This window comes from Nelumbo nucifera, chromosome 3 (assembly GCF_055504915.1).
Source record: "Nelumbo nucifera cultivar China Antique chromosome 3, China Antique-T2T, whole genome shotgun sequence".
Taxonomy (NCBI): Eukaryota; Viridiplantae; Streptophyta; class Magnoliopsida; order Proteales; family Nelumbonaceae; genus Nelumbo; species Nelumbo nucifera.
The window spans coordinates 62,948,458-62,955,571 of NC_142651.1; the positions used below are offsets into that span (position 1 = coordinate 62,948,458).

Below are 7,114 nucleotides of genomic sequence, written 5' to 3' on the forward strand. Positions count from 1 at the left end.
GTCTTAGAAGTTATCCATAGTAGTACAAAGAAGAAAAAACAAAGGCAAAAGCATAACACAAATAAAAGGAAAAAAAAAGCAAACAAACACTCCAAGAAGAAAGAACACAGACAAAGACCGAAACACTATAAGAAAACAACAAACAAAAGAACACAACTGATACAACAAACAAAAGGAACTCTAAGAAACTCAGTTAATAACACTACCTATACATGAGACAAAAGACTGTAGTGCCACCCCAAAGGGGAAAAGACACCTACTAAATAGGAAGCCTAATTAGATAGATGAACAATAGGCTAAGGGCCTATTGGTTTGCTCTGAGGTCTGACATTTGAAAGTACAATAATTAAATTAAGAGGTATACTCCATATCTACCCAAGTGGCAAGTGAGCGGTTTTTCCGATGCTCACAATTGGTATTGATGAACATTTTTTTCATCTGAACTCCGAATGTAGAGAATGTTGTTCTGAATTCTAAAAATTATCAAATATCCATTTTGACCCCATATATGAAAGTTTTTTTTTTTTTTTTGTCTTTTTGGGGGTATCATTGAAAAACAAAATGTTGTATGATTGCACTTTAAGGGATAAGAGATAAGTGGAAACAAACAACCATTTTCCTTTTAAAATTAAAAGATTCCTCTTAAGAGATAAGAATTAAGAGGAAACGAACAGGCCCTAAGCCTAATAATAATTTAAACTAGGACCAGAACCAAACTACACACACAATAACTACAATACAACAAGCAAAGAAAAACGAAGAAATAGAAACTAGATAATCATCACTAGAACTAGTTAAAGAAACTAAAAGATCAATAGTTCACTAAGTTCATTGAGTTCTCCCTTAGCGTTCAAGGAGCCCTTCCATAGTCCCACATTGTCTCTCATTAAAGACTGGGTGCCATTCAAATCTCATATATTTATGGGATTTCAATTACAATTTTCATCATGACACTGGGCCCTAAGCAAGGTTTAAAATTTTGATACGATATGCCCGATACGGGGTGTATTGTATCGTATCTTTTAAAAACCGATACAGGATATGCATGGAAATTGGACGTCTCGTCTTTTTTCATGCATATCGGGGGCGTATCGTGGGTGTATCGGGGCGTATCGACGAAAAAGATACGACCAAAAACTTAAAAAAAAATTAAAGGGGGAAAGCAAGCTTCTTTTCCTCGAAATAAGCCTTCTTTCACCCCAAAATGACTCTAAAACTCCAAACTTCATTCCTAGAGTGCTAATTTTGTAAAATTTTGCAAGAAACAAGTGTGAATCGTTAATTTTTTTAAAGATTTTTCAAATTTTGAAAAAATATGGAAAAATGGGTAAAGTTTTCAATCTTTTATAATATCTTGTGATTTCGTTTTTTTCTTGAATGTTTAAATTTATGTTGATCTACATTTCTTACATTCAAAATCACAATTTTTTTGTGCTATTAGTAGATTTATGGAAATTTCATGAAGATATTTGGGGAAAATATAAATTAACAAAAAAAATTGAAAATGTAAGTTTTTTCTTTGCCTATAAAAACTGAATATGTTTTAAATATATGGATTTATCTATTATATCCATAGAGCAATTAAAATTTCTTCTTTATATTTTTAGAATTTAAAAAATAAATAATAATATATTTTATCATTTAATCATAACAATTAAAGATATTATAATTCTACTCTATCATATCCATAGACCAATTGAAATTTCTTCTTTTAATAATTATTTTTTATTTTTTTTAGAATTAAAAAAAAAATAATTAATTAATTATATTTTATCATGTGATCACAACGATTGAATATATTATAATTCTATAGATGATCTATCATATCCACAATTGAAATTTCTTCTTTAATAACTATTTTTTGAATATATTATATAATGTTTATTTAGTTTTTATAATTTTTGAAAATAAATAATAAATAATTATTAATTATATTTTCACATAGAAGTTGTGTCAATGCGTGTTTTATGGTTGGATAGGAGAGTTGGGTTTTTCTCATCCCATAAAACATTAAAACTTAAGAATTATAATTTATAAAATATAGTTAAGCTTAGGATTTTTAATGAAATTATAATTAGCTATAATATATTTCTTCATAAAATCATTAAAATATATTAATTTAATGTATATACACCTCATTGAGGTCTTATATTTAGTATTCTTGATGTATTTTTATGATTTATTAAAGTATTTATAGTGTTTCCAAGCATATCTATGCGTATCTTAGTTTTTCTCTAATACACATGCGTATCCAAGGCGTATTCCGATACGTATCTTAAAATTGCCCTTCTAATACACTTGGTGTTTCCAATACTTTGAACCTTGGCCCTAAGATGTCAACTCAATGTCCCTATTTAGGAACACTAAAATAAGTACTTATTTAAATAAATACTTACTTTAAGTGGCCAGATCACACAATAAGTAGAAAAAAGTATTTATTCATATTTGGCAAAATTAGCCAAGAATAAGTGTTTATTTTGAAAATAAGCACTTAAAGAAAAGAAAGGTTGGGACAGTATTTAGTGTTTATTAGTATTTTCTGGGACAAAACTATCCTCATAATTTTTTGGTTATTTCTATGGACTACCCTCGATGCAAAAAACAAGAACAAAAATACCTAACGTCTTTACCATTCGAGCATCCAAAGAAGATAGTGGTAGTAACCTCTAGGCTTCCACTAGTTCAGGTGCATAAACCTCCATGCTTAGCCCCTATTTTTCTCCATTTCTGCTTTGTTTTGTTTCTCCATGATGCTTCTTCCTCCTAGGGGTGGCAAATGGGTGGGTTGGGTTAGGTTGGGTAAGAGTGGCAAATGGGTGGATTGGGTCGACCTGTACACCCAAAAATAACAATTTTTGAGAGGAACATCTCTCTTAAGGCTGCCACATGGCAGAAATGGGTCAAGGCAACCCGTATACCCAAAAATAAAAATTTTTGAGAGAATCATCTCTCTCAAGGCTGCTATGTGATAGAACTAGGTCGGGTCGACCCGTATATCCGAAAAATCATTTTTGAGAGAATCATCTCTCTCAAGACTGCCACGTGACAGAAATGGGTTGGGTCAACCCGTATACCCGAATATGCAAAATTATAGATAAATGCAAAAAAATTGTAGAAAATGCAAAAAAAATTAGAAAATTATGAAAATTGCAGAAAATAACAAAAATTGAAAAAATGCAGAAAATTCAAAAAAATACAAAAAAATATCAAAAAATGCAAAAAAATACCATAAAATAGAAGAAAATGCGGAAAAATACCAGAAAATTGCAAGAAATGTAGAAAATACCAAAAATTGCAAAAAATGCAAAAGAAAATGCATAACTTTTGCAAAACAAATGCAAAAAAAAAATTAAAAAATTGTAGAAAATGCATGAAAACACCAAAAAAGCATGAAAGCATACCTCGAAAGCATGGCAGAAAATGGTAGGAAGAAGCCTCGACCTTTACTCAGAGACACTCGACCTAAATAGAGACTTTTGAATTATGAAACCAAGGATTAAAGTATTAGCATCAGGTATTGTATTGAATAACACAGATACTGATATGCTTTGGAAATGCATGGATATAGATAAAAAATAATCACAAAATAACACTAATTTAAGATCAAAATAATCACAAAATAGTATATAAATACATAGAAAATTTTAATTTTAATGATATATGAAGAAATATGTTATAATTAATATATCGGGATGCGTAGATATCAAATCATTTCATTTGTAATGGATCAATCAAGAGTCCAAGACACCTATTATATTTTAATTATTATTTTTTTAATACTTTAATTTTCTAAAATTAACAAAAAATCAACTCAAAATAAAATATCAATTAATAATTTATAAAAATATAATCTTAACTTATAGTATATCAAATCTGTTAAAATTTCTAAGATACACATCATATACAAATTCATAGTTTCTAATTACTAAAATAATTATTCCATTATTAACATTTTTATTTCTATAAATTTTATTAAATAAAAAATCATTTTTTTGAAATAAATGTAGATTAATGGATTTGATAGATTCAATTTAAAATTATATTCTTCAATACTTTGTTTATAATATTTTTATTTTTTGTAAATAATAAATAGTTTATTATTACTTATAAATGTAAATTAAAATATTAGTAAAAAATTATAAAAAATTTAAGATTTATATCATGTGAAAGTTTATAAATTTTAAGTTTATATAAATGTGGATTTGATGGATTATTAATTCTATTAGTTTATAAAATACTATTTTTTTAATTGTTAATTAAAGGTGTTAAATATAAATATGTGCTTTTTGTTTAAATTGTATGTGGATACAAAAGTGAATGATATATATTTTATTTCACTTTTAATCACAAAATGAAATGTGACATGGTGGTTTGGAAATGTAATAAGATGTGGATATGCTTGGTGGCTTGAGTTCAAGTTACCTAAACTTTTCTCAAGTGCTTTTCTTATGAGACTTGGCGAATATAGATAGACACGACTAAAATCCTTGACCCAACCCACCCTGACCCTTTTCCACTGACCCTAATGGGTCAGTCGACCCATGTTGACTCGCCAATAGAATGAATGGGTTGGGTGGGTCAAATGGATTGAAGTCAAGATTGCATATGTTGTTGGGCATTTGTGGGACACATATGCAAGTTCATTTCAATCACATTAAATAATGTTTTATTTCTAATTAATCACAACATAATTGAAAATTAATATAATAATCAAATATTTACATATTAACCACATTTTTAATAGAAAAAAAAAATGGGTATTAGCATTTTGAAGCATAATGAAGAAGGGAAACGACATAGAAATTATAAATTGATAATATATCTGTAAATAGCTAGAAAACATAAAAAAGGGGTTAAGAAATCACCAAAGTGAAGAACACCACTAGCTTGATGGTGGACCCGTAAACCAATTGTAGATCTAGGCATTAGGACACAAAATTGAATGAAGAGAAAGTAGAGCCGTTAATGGAAATGAAATAAAAAAACAAATATTTTTGGATTTGGGATATTAGATTAAGTGGAAGTACGTTAAAAGTTGAGATTCTTTTAATTAAAATTTTAAAATAGATTAACTTTTTAAAAAATATATAAAAAAAGGGTAAAGCTGGCCACCATCAGCGCCACCGCCACCTCCGCCCACCTCCGCTCCGCCCAAACCCCTTTTTTTTTTATAAATATGTGTCTAGCAGAGCTTTTCCACCATAAAAATGTAATAGGAAAGCTTCAACATTTACAGTACTGTAAGAAGTAAGATCCTTGAGAAACAAGAAAAAGAGGAAATGAGGAAAGAAGGAACAGAGAAAGAACCCAGAAAAGAAAATTAGGGTTTTGTAGATTACGCATCAAGGCCTTGAGAAAGATTCATAATTCAGTGTATCGAATGAGCTCCAATTGTCGTTTGATGAATCCGGATACAACATCATTAGATGATCGTTGGATGGGATGGTTTCCAAGCCCTGGAACTCCTCCGGTTGCCATGCCAAATTTGGCACAGTTGGGGCTTCCCACCAGAATGCATCTTGAGCAGTTCCATCACTAACTAAAGGTTGAAACCCAGAACTACTGTTTGATTCCTGATTTGCGAACTGTGAAATTTGCTCCTGTTGTTGCTTGCAGTCAAACTCAAGTTGACCTGGAAACAGCCGCAGAGGTTCTTTAATCAAGTGGACATCGATGGCCAGATCCGTATGGCTCTGCCGGTCCACAACATTTGAATCATCTACTAATTCATTCGAGCTGGAAGAAGTGGAAATGTTGAGAGACACATCGACCTCTTTTTCGCTTGAAAATTCAGGTGTAACAAGTCCAGAACCCAAACTTGGGTTCTGATTCAAGAACTTGGCAAAAACAATGGCAAGATCGATGTTTGAAGCATCTGTGGCTGCTGTTGTCGGCACCACCGTTGAATTCGCAACCGATGACGGTCCATCTCCAGAAAAACCAAGGGAGATGGAGACGGTTTTGGTCGGCGGAAACTTTAAAGATTTCGCTCGATGGGTTTTCGGCAACCGCCACGAAATGGTACATTTGGTAGAGACCCACCTTTGGTCCAGTACCTTCGACAACCCTTACAGAACTATCGAGGCTGTGATAGGTTGTAGTTGTTATAGTAACAGAATTTTGTGTTTGCAGAGGCGCATGGAGGGCAGTTGGGAGCTACTTCGGTGGTGGGCTTCCATCTGTCATCCATCACAGAGGATCTGAATGAGCATGGGAGCATTTTATTACCTGATGTGAACATCATTTGCGACCACAACTGAAAGGAGGAGGGAATATAAAAGGATATATGGACCAGAGAACTATGGCTAGGGGAACGCCGGAGGAGAGTGGGATTATTGATACGATGAGCCGTGGTCGGTTCGCAGGACTGGGGGGGAGGTGGGCAGAGGCGACGCTGCCGGAGGTATTGTCGGAGGTTGTTGGAGACGGCGGTGACACTGATGCATGGTGGTTATTGAGGTTCATTGGACTGGGGCGTAAGTAGTTTAGAGGAGAAAGAAGATGAACAGTGATTTTGTTTTTTTTTTTATATATTTTTTTTAACCTCCTTTACGAATTTTATTAAAAGAATTATTTTTAGGGAAAAATACCAATCAGCCTATGCATGCTACCGTGAATGGATGTCAAATTCATGGGCACAGGGGGCTGGAATTCAGAATTCTGCATCGTGTGTTTTTGTACTTCTTCCTTATTTTTATTGATATTAAGGCTCAAAAGTTGTCCTTATCAACCATAATCCCTTGAATTTAACGAAAGGTTTTAACTTTTAAATTTATTAAGAAAGAGGACAATTGTCACAAGGATGTTGACATGTCACATATCGATAGCGAAAGTTTTCCCTAGCGGTACATTATGGAACAGGATCTTCTCATCACACATGGGTGCCTCTCATGTGCATCCACCGTGCATTGAGAACATCTCAATAATAACTTGTAAGTACGGGAGATGTTTCCAATTAGGAGTGAGCAAAAAAAAATCGAAAAACTGATCGAAATTGAATCAAAAAATCGATTAACCGAATTGATCAATTCGGTTTCGGTTTAACATTTTCAAAAAATCGACAGTTTCAGTTAACCATTTAAAAAAACTGACAGTTAATCGAACCGGCCGATAT

General features: G+C 32.2%; 1 pseudogene; it reads right to left on the minus strand.

Annotated features, from left to right (window-relative positions):
- Positions 1-4,054: 4,054 nt before the first annotated feature.
- LOC148801267 (uncharacterized) lies at positions 4,055-6,751 on the minus strand (annotated as a pseudogene).
- Between the last annotated feature and the right edge of the window lie 363 nt (positions 6,752-7,114).